General features: G+C 35.3%; 1 protein-coding gene across 1 annotated transcript in view; it reads left to right on the top strand.

Annotated features, from left to right (window-relative positions):
• Nucleotides 1–13,491, top strand: part of PRR16 (proline rich 16) — a 308,319-nt gene extending 294,828 nt beyond the window's left edge. Inside the window, exon 3 of the mRNA XM_035696800.2 lies at nt 12,243–13,491. The gene's annotated coding sequence lies outside the window, so the exon portion shown is untranslated. The remainder of the gene's footprint in view (nt 1–12,242) is intronic.
• Nucleotides 13,492–14,037: the final 546 nt, after the last annotated feature.

The following is a 14,037-nucleotide window of genomic DNA, read 5'->3' as shown; positions in this document are numbered from 1 at the left end:
AGTAAAAAATATCCTAGACACCTGCCCATTAAACTTAAAGTATTATCTCACTCCCATTCAGTAAAACAAAGCCATTATAAGAGACCTTCTTATGTGACATTTAACAGATTTTCCAGAAATACCAGTCTATTGTAGTTGATGTAGACTTCTTTCCTCTCCTTGAGCTTACAATATTCAGCCATGTAAGCCTAAAATAAAAGGCATTTTGGAAGAAGAAATATAAAATTTAGTAGACTGTCTTTTGTTTTGTTTCCAATTCCTTTTGAGTACAATGGTTTTGAAAAGGACATGGTGAATAGAGATGGTCTCTTGGCATAGGCGAATAGATGTTTTTCCAAGTCCAGTTGCTTTAGAGACTTAATGACAAAAAAGAATCCTTGATTCCTTTCCAGACTATAACATTACTTTATTCAGCAGATTTGTCATGGCTGACCTCCTGTCCTTGACTTCTAACCCTGCCTCTGCTTGGGCAGGGAAGACTAGTTAACCTGATTATATTAGGCTAATAAAAAAAAAGGCAACCCATAAAGTCCAGCTTGCTAATTCATGGAAGGCATCTGATCATTTATTTAAAAGCCAGAGGAAGAAAGAAATGCCATTTCATAAAGATGAGAGCAGCATTTTATTTCTTGTCTACAGAATTTAATCGTTGAAAAACATTGGTGAATATTAGAGGGGGAAGCATTGTTATCATTTGTTTCATGTAATAAATTAAAAACCTAAAATGAATGTGGTTTGACAGAAATGTTTAACCAAGGAGGAGGGAGCAATGTTAGCATTTTAATTTTGTTTTGATTGAAGGTACTCTCATTGCACCATGAACAAATAATTCCATTCTTCTAGCATGCCTCATTTCCAATGGAACTCAGTAGAAAGCGTCTGGGTTAACATTAGCTTCGGTAGGCTTTCATGCAGTTACACAAAGGAGTTTTGCCAAAAGGAGGGATAGATATCATAGCCATTCACTTCACAGTGCTCTCCTGTTTGGCTGCAACTGTTTCTCTGAGCAGCACACATCAGTGAATAAAAAGGAAATTAAAAGGAGGGGCAGGAAAAAAGGGATTTAGGAAGAAGGGGTTGTCAAAAACATGTTTGGCTTTAGACAAGACAATTCACAGCCATTAGCATGAGCAAAATTCCTGCTTAGCTTACTGGAATGAAAACGAAATGAATGCTGAGATTTTTTAGAAAATAAATAAAAACAGAAAACTGTTCTCTAAACACCACTGGTGAAGGCCAAGGGAACTAGGGTAAGTAAACAGCCACAATTTTATATAACTGAGCTCTACTCCCCACACCCACCAACAATTTCCTCACGTAATAAAGTAAATGTCCTCATTTGGTGTGCTTGTCTGTATTCATGGGGAAAAAAAGCAACCTGGTGACTGTTTCCCTAAATCGGTTCCTTTAGTGCTTAATTTACATTTCAGTACTATGAACACTATGTATTATATTGCCCTCATGTAATTAAATATTAGAAAGTATTTATAGCTCCAGTTGCAAAAATGGCCAATGCTGATATTGTTAATAACAGCGGAAGAAAGGGCAAGATGTTTATTTTGATTCTGTTTTTTATTTCTTGACAAATCCACTCTGGTGGCCTCCTTCAGTGGTAGGAGATGGGATACAAGATTTGGCAGTTCTGTCAACATACGCCAATTAGCCTTGAGATCTTTTTTAAGAATCTGATTCTCAAGTGGCTTGTTCAGTACTCCTGTGGAATTATGTACCCCTCCCCAATGTATTTATGTTTCTGTTTGTAAAAAGGAAATATACAATCACCACAAAATCATTTTTTGTGTGTTTTCATTTACTTTGTTCATGAACACTGGGAAGTAAATATTAATGTCTTTTCTCCCTCCTCTTCTTCTTCAACAAATAAGGAAACTGAGTCTCAGAAACTGTTTAGAGCCTTGTAACTACTGTGGAGTTGTGCTCCAGACCCTGAAGCCATAACATCATACCAGGCACTGTACTTAGGATTTACAGGAATTTGCTTATTGATCAGTAGGGATGTTTGGCAATAAGGGGTTCAACATTATCCATGCTAATGAAATACCACAGGATTGTACATAATGCAGATAAATGAATGGACAGATAAACAGATGAACAGATGATGAATGAATGAATGAATGAAGCAAACAAGCATATATTACATGTATCTTGTGGAAGGAATATTTTATAAGTGCAAATTGGAATCTTTACTTAATAAGGTGGTGATGTTATTGACAAATTTGGTGGTTATGTGCCTAATATGAGAAGTAGAGAAAGATTTCTGAAAAATATTCCTCAAAGAAATATTTTCAACTGGGAATATAAAAGGATAGAGAAGAGCAACATTTTTCTCATCATTTACTCCTCTATGGAAGACTTTAATTATGATATTTAACCATAATATTTATTAGTAATAAAATTTTTCAAAAGATTGACAAAATATCCCAAAACAAATCTAAGCTAGGCTCCTAAGATACACTTTTTATAGTCTTTTTTGATATCACTATATCAAAATATTAATCTTTCCTTTTTTTTAAAAAAAAGATTGTATTTATTTACTCATGAAACACATAGAGGCAAAGACATAGGCAGAGGGAGAAGCAGGCTTCCTGCAGGGAGCCTGATGCCGGACTCTATCCCAAAACACTGGGGTAATTACTATCATGAGCCAAAAGCAGACACTCAACCACTGAGCCATTAAGACATCCCTGAAATATTAAAATTTATATTGAAATTGAAATAATTATATTTTAAATATATTGAAATTATAAATGTATTAATGATTTCTTGAAATATTAGCACAGAGTAACTATACTGTTATATATAACATTCTTCATAAAATATAATTTCCATCATTATTAAAAATTGTCATTAAATTTATTTTAACTGAATTAAAATTGGCAAAATAATTGACAAATACCCTTTTTTCAAAATGATATGATTCTGTATGGACATATCAATATGTAAAACAAAATAAAGGTACAGGTTAAGATAATAAGTTTTTGCTGGGTGAATGCAGATGCTCCATGGATAAGAGAAATTCTATGTTTTATTTACATCTATAGTTTATTTTCTTAGAGAATTTCACCAAATTAATTTTTCAGGTGTTTATATATCATAGATGGACTTTACAAACTTTTTTAGAATCCTTTTATTTATTTTTCTTTTTTTTTTTTAGAATCCTTTTAGAGAGTAAAGTTTGCAGGGCTGACTTACATAGTATTACATAGTAGATACATACTCTTTTTTTCTACCTATCAAAATCTTAACAAGTGGACACTTGTAATTTACCTACAAAAATGAATAGAAATATTGATCTGGCACAAAAATATCTTAAGGCATTCCTTAAACTGATTTTGATGTTACTCCTGATAGTTCATATACATTGTTCTTCTGTAATTACTTTTATATGACTGAAATATACTTTTGAATGTTCTAAATTGACCGAACACAACAGAGTGTAGGATTGGGCAAAACTGGACATGTGGTTGGGGTTATTTCAAATTTCACTGTAAAGATTTGGGGGAGGGGGATGCCTGGGTGGCTCAATGGTTGAGCATTTGCCTTTGGCTCAGGGCGTGATCCCGGAATCCCAGGATTGAGTCCCACATCGGGCTTCCTGCATGGAGCCTGCTTCTCCCTCTGCCTATGTCTTTGCCTCTCTCTCTGTACCTCTCAGGAATAAATAAATAAATAAAATCTTTAAAAAAAAAAAGATTTGGGGTAGGGAAGATGGAAGTCTGTTTGGGACAGACTTGCGGGCTCATCTTCAGGGATGTATGACCCGTACTGTTGCTTAAGATCCTGTCTTTAAGTAGCCCCCACTGCATCCACACGCCCCCCCCCCCACTTTATGGGGGTTTAATGCTCTGCAGCTAAGGATTTGATATTTTTATCTTTAGGTTTGTGTTTTATAAGTGAAGTCCCATGTAATGAAGAATGCCTTGAGGGGCTTGAAGCTTTTCCTCATGCTTCATTTCACCTTTGCCACCCACATAAATGAGCTCCTGGCCACCCACTTCCTCTTATATATCAAGAGATCACTGCCACTCTCTCTCCATGAAGGCCAACACTGGCAGCCAGGTATTGTGTTCTGAGTTGCAGGGTGGAGCCCCAGAGGTTTGTGGGGGTCTCCACTCAACCTCTGCCCAAAAGAGCATGACATTAAAGAACAAATAAAAAAAAAAAAAACAGAGTGATTAGGTAAGAAAGAATGAAGTCTTTTTCCTGCCTTTTGAACAGGTCTCTGCTTTTAATTTTTCACCAGACCCTGTACATTTTGTAGTTGGCCTTGATAATTTGAAACTCATGTTGTTGAATGTCATTGTCTGATGCGCTAGCTCAGATTAGAGGGGTAAGTCTAAGGTGCATGATATTTCAAGGTATCAGCTTCTCATTTTAGAAAAGGACCATCTGGCTTTAAACACTTGCGTATCATCTCTCTAGACTGTTGCTTTGTGACACATGTGCACTTATAAATAGACACGTGTGCACTTATAAATATTCTCAGTGCAGCAAGTGCAACATACAGGTTTGTTCTGTGCGTGTCTTGTTCATGAACGTACAAATTCCTCAGGCAGTGTCTGCCCTGATCCTGGGCTCAGGGAAGCAGAGCTGCTACCAGGGAGTCTCCCTTATATTCTAGAAAATGTCATAGATAACTCATGACAAGAAGTCAATGTAGAGCACCATGCTAGAATTAGCATTGTCCTTTTCTTCATATTAAAATAATTATTTTCAAGATGATTTTCTCAATATTCATAATTTGTGAAGCATGAAATGAAATGTTTTTCCAAAGTAGCTAAATGTCTAATAGAACTTAAAGATTACAATGAAGTGCATCCATAATGGCTTTTTCCTAATTCAATTATGTATGTATTAAATTCTATACATATCAGAACTAAAACAAGGGGATCCCTGGGTGGCTCAGCGGTTTAGCACCTGCCTTCGGCCTAGGGTGTGATCCTGGAGTCCCGGGATCAAGTCCCACATCAGGCTCCCTGCATGGAGCTTGCTTCTCCCTTTGCCTGTGTCTCTGTCTGTCTGTCTGTCTGTCTCTCTCTCTGTGTGTGTGTCTCTCATGAATAAATAAATAAAATCTTAAAAAAAAAAAAAACTAAAACGAGCTTGCTATAACTTGGAGCCAATACATGGGCATGCAAATTCACTGAATGGATGAAAGAAAATAGCACATGATGTTTTTATTTATATGTTTATAAAGACTTACTTATTTGAGCGAGACAAAGAGAGCGAGTGAACACAGAGAGGGGCAAAGGGAGGGAGAAAATCTCAAGCTGACTCCCCACAGAGCATGGAGCCAGATGCAGGGCTTGATCTCACAACCCTGAGATCATGACCCGAGCCAAAATTAAGAGTCAGATGCTTAACCATCTGAGCCATCCAGGCATCCCCACATGATGTTTTTAAAAACGCACCTGGGCCTTTTTAATCTGACTACCAAGAGTGTTTAGCCTACAATTTTTTTCAAACTGGTAACATAATACCTCCCTATCTTTTAAGAACCAGATTAAATACAATTTTTGTCATTGAAAATTCTTTGAAACTTTTTTCCCATCTTAAGGAAACTCTGCCAAACTTCTTCTACTATCACATTTTATTTAGTTTTGTTAATTCTTTCTGAGGGAGAGATACTAGGTCTCTTATTCAAAATTCTCTCTTTCACTAGACTTCCTAGGTACAGGTAGGATATTATTGGCACCATTTGCAGGCGCCTCAGGTGTTACTAACACCTTCAAGTCCCATTACAGGTTTTAGGCAATGTACATTCTTCCCCGTACCTCCTTCTTGACCACTCTTAGTCCTCTTCACTTCTCAGAATATGAATCCAACAACATTTTGATATGTGCATAAATAAAAAAGAATCTCCATATATATAACACCCACTCTTAGTAGTCATAGGCTCAATTGAACAGTCTCATGACCCCAATAGGTCACACTTAACAATGGTTTCATTAGAAGGATACAAATCATGGCAGTAGGGCAGTATCCACTGATACTCCAACATGAGAGTTCCCACAAAGGTCAAGGTCTAAAGTCTTTCTCCAACCATGCAAAATGACAGCTCAGCTGGGAGAGTTTGAAATCATCGGTAGGTGTGAGATCTACCCTGGCTAATACTTACCATGTCCAGAATAGTAATCAACATCTGTTAAAATAGTCTGTAAGCAAAGAACATGACCAGTTACGTGAATGCACCACACTCAAGAAATCCCAGGAGATATTTATAGTCATTCAGTACCCCCAGACCAGATGCAGTTTACAAATCAGGATTTATTTTTATTATAAGCAATGTTGCCTAGTAATGCGGCTGACATTCTACCAGTATCAGGTTTCTATGGAAACAGAGCTAGAAAGTTAACTCAATGTCATTTTTCTTTTCAAAGAAGGAGAAAATGTTTTGCTATCCCTTTATTCACATTAGGAAACATAAATATTTGGGAATGTGGATTACCAAACAGGCTTTCTTCAAATAAACACAAAAAAATGCAAAAAATTTCAAAATGACAGCTATATGTTCAGCTTAAAAAAATGAAAAAAGAATATCAAGATCTTAAAGTAGACAAGGAAAACTAAAAAGATAAAAATCAAATTACTATATAAAAATGATCAAATCCATGGAAAAAAAATGAAAACTTGACTTTTAAAATTATTTTATTTGGAAAAGAATGTCAAAATAGATTTCCCCCATATGTCTGAGTCTGTAGAGCCACTATAACAAAAATACTATAGATTGGGTGGCTTAAGCAACATTTATTTCTCACAGTTTTGGAGCCTAGAAAGTGCAAGATCAAGACACTGGCAGATTCAATGTCTGGTGGAAGCCCACTTCTGGCTTCTAGATTGCCTTCTTCTACTTGTATTCTTTAATAGCAGAAAGGGAGAAGGAGATCTGTGGACTCCGTTTTATAAGGGCACTAATCCCATTCATGAGGTTCTACTCTCATGATTTACTCACCTGTCCAAATCCCCCACCTCCAGCCACTATCACATCAAGGATTAGGTTTCAACCCATGAATTGTGGGGGCACATATTCAGCCTATAGTACTCAAACATTAAGAAGAAACAAAAAATAGAAAAGAAACAAGGGAGTGACTTTAGGAATCAGAAAGAAGAACATTTAAGAGACTTCTATGTTTAAGTATGGATAAAACCATTAAATTTATGTTTAAAAAATGTAAATAACCTAATTTGCTTTAAGAAGAATTTAAACAACCAATACCAAAAGAAGAAAATGAAAAATAGCCAAAACTTTTCCACTCAAATAAGATATCATACTGAAATGATTTTATGAACCATCCATCATTCTTAAATCACTGGCACTGTTCAACATTGTACTGGAGAGACTAAACAATGAAGTAAGACAAAGGTAAAGACCACACAATGTCTATTTTTTTTTAAGATTTTATTTATTTATTCATGAGAGATACAGAGAGAGAGAGAGAGAGAGAGAGAGAAGCAGAGACACAAGCAGAGGCAGAAGCAGGCTCCATGCTGGGAGCCCGATGTGGGACTCGATCCCGGGACTCCAGGATCACGCCCTGGGCCGAAGGCAGGCGCTAAACCACTGAGCCACCCAGTGATCCCCGACAATGTGTAAATTTTGAAAAAGAAAGATGATAGCATCAATATTTATGGACAATATGATTACCAATCTAGGTAATCCAAAACAATAGTTAAAAACCTATTAGACAAGAACAAATAAGAAAGTGACATAAACTTAAGAATATTTTAAAATTCGGGATCCCTGGGTGGCGCAGCGGTTTGGCGCTTGCCTTTGGCCCGGGGCACGATCCTGGAGACCCGGGATCGAATCCCACGTCGGGCTCCCGGTGCATGGAGCCTGCTTCTCCCTCTGCCTGTGTCTCTGCCTCTCTCTCTCTCTCTGATGACTATCATAAATAAATAAAAATTAAAAAAAAAATAAAAAAAAATAAAAAAAAGAATATTTTAAAATTCAATATATACCTGTGTATCAGTGATAAAGACATACAAAATATAATTTTTAAAAACTATTTCATCCAAATAGCAATAAAAGCTATTAGAATAATTCTAACAATGTGAAAGATATCTATGAAGAAAATAATAAAACTTTTGAGAGCTCTAAAATGAAGGTCCAGGGGTACCTGGTGGTTCAGTTGCTTAAGCATCTGACTCTTGCTTTCTGCTTAGATCATAATCTTGAGTCCCTAGTTGGGCTCCACACTCATCAGTAAGTCTGAAGATTCTTTCCCTCTGTCCCTCCCTCCTCCTTCTGTCTCTCTCTCCCTCAAATAAATAAATCATTAAAAAAATAAAATGAAGGTCTATATAAATGTGACAGTCTCTCATATTTGTGATATGATTCCTTAATATTGTTCAGATACCAGTTGTCCCGATTATTCTACAAATGCAGTGTTGTTCCACAGAATTTTAAATTTTGCTAAAATAAAAGACTTGAACCTAAAATGAGATGAAGTGAGTTTCCAGGTTCCAGAAATATACCACATACAATCATGTGGGTATGTGAATTTCTATATGGTAAGAATAGCATATTAAAGTATAGCAAAATAGAGGTAATTTAATATACCCTGTCAAAATGATTGGTGATCCACTTGGAAAAATAAAAGATTAGATTGGTAAGTAATTTTATAACAAATTAGATAGGTAGATTCAACCAGGAGTGACAAAATTTTCTGTAAATGGCCAGGTAGTAAATATTTTAGTCTATATGAGCCATACTATCTGTCACAAATAGTCATCTCCGTGGTTACAGCGTCAAATGAATGGTTTGGGGGATAGTGACTTTGGTTTGCAGGTGGTAAGGTTGACCTTGACTTAATCTTGCCAGAGTCAGAATTTTCTCATCTGGTAAATTGTAGGAAATTTGACCTCATGGCTTAATATAACAATTAAATAAAGTATGAAATATTAGCTACATGTTTAGATATAATAGAAATCTAATTGTTTATCCTTACATTTCCGTGCTTGGCATAATGCCTGACTTATAGTAGGTATGGCATACATTTTCATTTAACTAAGTTAAATGAACACATCTTGCTGCTATTAGTTTAATGGGAAATCAGACAGATTTTCTTGAAAATGATTTTCATCATTTTTACCTCTTAAAATGCAGCATACACATGACACATTGTCCTATAGTTAAAAATATTTTCAATTATGTATATTTTAAAATAATATATACTTAGATATACGTATTTGTTTTATAAAATACACATTTCATAACAATATGCAATGTAATACACATTTTTGTATTTATATTTAATAAATATAGATTATAAAGAAGAGAATTATAAAAATTACATCAAGGTCCAAATAAATATAGAATTATGAGACTCTTCTGTTTGGACAAGCTTTTTGTAATATTTTTAGCTTTTCCTTAGCTTTGCATGGTGTTTTCGACATTTTAAAATCATGCTGTCCTTATTGCATTGAAATGCTCTGTCACTTAAGGTGCTACTTCTATAAAATAATTAATTTGACATTTAATAACTCAAAGCCTAAAAATTATCTAGTATCACTCATATTTTATATATCATGTTTGGGTCTGGAAAAATTTATAGGAATAAAAAAAATGATGAAGTGCTTGAAAACATTGACCTATTCCATCCAAAAAGTGAAGAAAATTTTAATTAGTTTTAAGCAAAGCCTTTTTGAGCAGAAATAAGCAATTAACCCACTGATCTGAAGAATGGGTCATAAAGCATTTCCACAAGTGCTTCAAGTCATTGTTAGCTCTACAAGATCTTGGTGTGTGTGATTATGTTTCATTGTCTCAACACTGAGTAAATGTATTTAAATTGTACAGTTGTGACACTATATGACGTCTCTGTATTTGAAGCAAGCATCCAAGGAAAAGAATGCAGAGATTTAAAACTGTTTGTTTTCTACTTTAAAACCTATAATAATAAAAGTTCATGAAATTTTTAAATTTGCAAATTATACATGCAAAGTTATTTGGGGCTTTTCTTTTGTAGGAAACAACATTTGAGACTGAGGTTAAGCGATTGAATGTGATATCTGATGCCACACTGGGAGAGGCCGGGAAAACTGGAACAAATCTTCAAAGCTCAGTATGACTTCAATGTATTCCGCTAATACCCAATCTTAGAATTCAATCAGCGGGTATACACGTCTGCTGGCGGAAAGATTTTAGTCTCTGCTTTTAATGTATGGTCACTGAGGACTGAAAGGCAAATGTCTGCTTCTATGAGATACCTCCACAATGTGGTGGAACAGGAAAAGCTTCACAAATAACGGTTGCTCTTATCTTAAATAGATGAAAATTGAATGAAAGTTTCCCTTAATTTAATTGAGAATGGGTTATTTTGGCTCTCTTCAATATGCCACTAAGGAAGTGTCTGCAACTGAAATTGTGAGTTATTGCTTTTAGCTGATGGGTTTGTCATTCCTTCGCTGTGAATGTCTGCGGTATGTAGGCCCTCCCCTCCTTCCTCCAATACTCTACACTTTTCCTGCGGCCACTCTCTTTATGGAAATTCTTCAATAGTTCCCATTACGTTTGGGATAAAAATCTAAAACTTTTTTTACAGAGTATAAAAGGACACCTTGGTCCCTGCCAGCCTCTCCAGAAGCAACTATATTTTCTCCTTTCAGTTTTAGCTACACAATATCGAAGGCACTCCCCCACCGTTGCCCATATGTTTCCCTCTGAAATATCCTTATTTCATAACTAATAGCAACGTATTACTTTTGCAAACTCCAACCTATTCCTCATGTCTCACTTCAAATGCCATCTTTGTAGGGTTCTACTACTATGCTCATTCTTTATTTCATATGTAATGGCAAAAGTCTGCTTATACCATGAATATTTCTGTGTCTCCTTACCTTCTTGATACCTTCTTGATACTCATATCCTTGGCGAGCAGATTACATTTTTGTGTCCGTGGTTCCTAGAGCAATGCCTAGTAAACAGTGGGTAGGGAATATACATTTTTGCTTGTTTTTTTAAAGATTTATTTATTTATTTATGATAGACACACAGAGAGAGAGGCAGAGACACAGGCAGAGGGAGAAGCAGGCTCCAGGCAGGGAGCCTAAGTTATTTAGTACTAGGACTTTGTTTTGGTAGTTGAGAATAATACAATGAAAAATAATTACAATTAACCTAATAGAATGATAATGACTGAGTTTGTCACCAAAGGACTAAATGATTTATTCTCTTGTCTATGTATGTTTGTGGTTCTGTATTGGAGAAAGCATCATGCATTTGGGGTTCACCTATCCCCCAATGAAAGGATTAAGACAAGGGGTTCTCAGATATGCTTTAAGAGATTAAAAATATACATAGAGCCATTACTCTCCATTTCTGACTTTTTAAACAATTTGTTAATCCTGATTATGGTACCAGGTTTATTTTAATAATTTCTAGACCTATTAATAGTAAGTCATTGCATAAATATTCTCTATGACATGGTAACTTAAAGAAAAGACCATAGACATGCTCACATTAAGTGATGCTAAGCGTCTTTGATAGTGAGTGGGCAGCATGAGAGTTAGTTACATTTCTTTCTTTTTGTTTTCAAAACAATATATTTGGGATCCCTGGGTGGCACAGCGGTTTGGCGCCTGCCTTTGGCCCAGGGCACGATCCTGGAGACCTGGGATCAAATCCCACGTCGGGCTCCCGGTGCATGGAGCCTGCTTCTCCCTCTGACTGTGTCTCTGCCTCATTCTCTCTCTCTCTCTGTGACTATCACAAATAAATAAAAATTTAAAAAAAATCAAAACAATATATTTGTTAATTACAAATATGGATTTAAATTATTTTTTAGTGCTAGTTTGAAAGTATAGAATTCATGAAGTAAAAAAAAGACTAGTTCTTTGGCAGCTCTGTTACATCAAGGAAAAGGATATCATTTTGACAATTTGTTAATACATTTAGATTATACAGATTGCATAAAAGATTACCTTAAAGTGATTTCTTGATAAAATATTTTTTAAGGGTGGTATATATAAAAAGTTTATAGTCTGAAAATTTACTAAATATCTTGAGAACTTAGTACATTTATAAGTGGACAAATTTATCTGTTGTTTAAAAACCACCAGAGATAAGAGAAGAATTTGGGCACTTAAATTCCTTGATGATGAAATAATTTTAAGTAATGCATACTATTAACAGATGATTGCCTCATTAGTAATTTGTTTTTGTTAAACTTTGTTTACTACTTCAACCAATCTTTTGTTTTTTGCTTTTTTTCCATTGACAGGTCCTTCAGGTTGGAAGGAATGTCTTTATTTGGAGGCATGTCGGCTCATTTTTCTCACTTCAGATCATCATTATGACTTCTTGAGGCCTGATCTAATTTTGAAGTAACCAGGAACTTGTCCATCATAGAGCAGCAAATCCTTCAACTTTGGAGCACAAAAGATCACTGATATGGTCTGCATAAAATCATCTGCCTCTAGTTTGACAGCCATGAGCAGAGCCCTGGGGGCCAAAAAAAAAAAAAAAAAAAAGCCACAGCCTTAAATCTCTTCACTCTGAAATTACTAAGAAGATTTTAAAAATAAATGAAAGAAAAAGACTAAACGAGCAAGCCAACAATATCAACAACAACAACAAAAACAAACAAAATCCATTTTATTTCACCTTGGAAACGATATTCCCAGATATGATCCCAAGAAAATTTATATTCAGCAATTAAGCTAGAAAATTGATTTATCACATGGGAAGGTGAATATATAGAGATAGGACTTATCTCTAGCCAGATTTATTCAGCCTTTCAAAATATGTAGACAAAAAGAAAACTGAACAGAAGGGAATGGCAGGAATGAACAGCGTTAGGACACAATGTTGCTGTTTGCAGGGAGGATGTTTGCTGTCCTGTGCACACCCTCAAAGCCATAATGGAGTAATAGCATTGTTGTTGATTGCTAGAAAAGTTTGTGCATTCACTCCTTCACCCCATATTGGTTAAGGGGAGGGGGGGAGGCCAGTTCTTCCTGATTACTTTTCAATGCACTTCTAATATTTGCACTGTCACTTCCATTCAGGGTAATGATGTGTGTTGTTATTTGCACAGATGGTCCCATGAGTTTTGAGGCCACAAGCAGTTACATGCAAGAGTCGAGGAAGGAAACATTTAAGAATTCTCAGACATTGCTTTCTCTTTCTTCTGTATCTTCTAAAATATAGACCTCTCAGATTTAAAAATAGCTATGGAATAATAAGGAAAGAACTTAAGTGTGGTCAAATGAATGAAGAAAGGATCCAAAGTTTGTTTTAGTGAAGATCATTTTATATCATTAACAGCCAAGAAGTCAGATACAGTGAACTGTACACCACACATTTGTGTTGAACATTTATTTGTTCTCTTAATTAAATAAATCATTTGTAATTTGTATTTGACATATAACAGTTTTTTATAGCCATTTATCTATTTATGCTTCATGGGAAAATGTACTAAACAGCATTTTCAGTTTATTTTTCTAAATAAATGTGTTGTTTGTATTATTTGTAGTTGCTTATTCAATTCGATTTTCATTGCCTGGAAAATAAGTTTCCTGTGGTTAATTGGAAAGCTTTTGTCATATTAACTCAAAACAAATGAAAGACTGAATTTTAAAATATTAATATGGTAAAAAATTGTGCTATTTCCTAAGCTCCGAAGAAGAAATGATTTTTCATCATGACTTTCTTGTCAAGGGTTATGTTAATATTCTAGTTATACTAACTATCCAGAGTTACTTTTAATATATGTAGACATTGCTGGAAACCAGAAAGTTTGGGTACTATATCAGTAAGGATTTTCCCTAAGTTCTTTTTCTAGACATCTGCTCCAGAAGAAGATGAAAATTAGACTGATTTTTTAAAAAGACCACTATCATGCCTAAGGAATTTTCAATAAGGCCCCCCAGAGGTCTGCTCGGAATTTTCATCACTGCATATACAAATAACTGACTAGGCAACCATACTCGGTTCCCTTCTGACTGGATCACCGTGCACGGGGTTGGGGTTTACAGAGGTTGGGTCGCAGTCTCTTTTCTCTACTTGGATGTAGG

The sequence above is a fragment of the Canis lupus genome, chromosome 11, assembly GCF_003254725.2.
Source record: "Canis lupus dingo isolate Sandy chromosome 11, ASM325472v2, whole genome shotgun sequence".
NCBI lineage: Eukaryota > Metazoa > Chordata > Mammalia > Carnivora > Canidae > Canis > Canis lupus.
The sequence above is the reverse complement of the archived record's forward strand: the minus strand, read 5'-3'. Positions and strand labels throughout refer to the sequence as shown.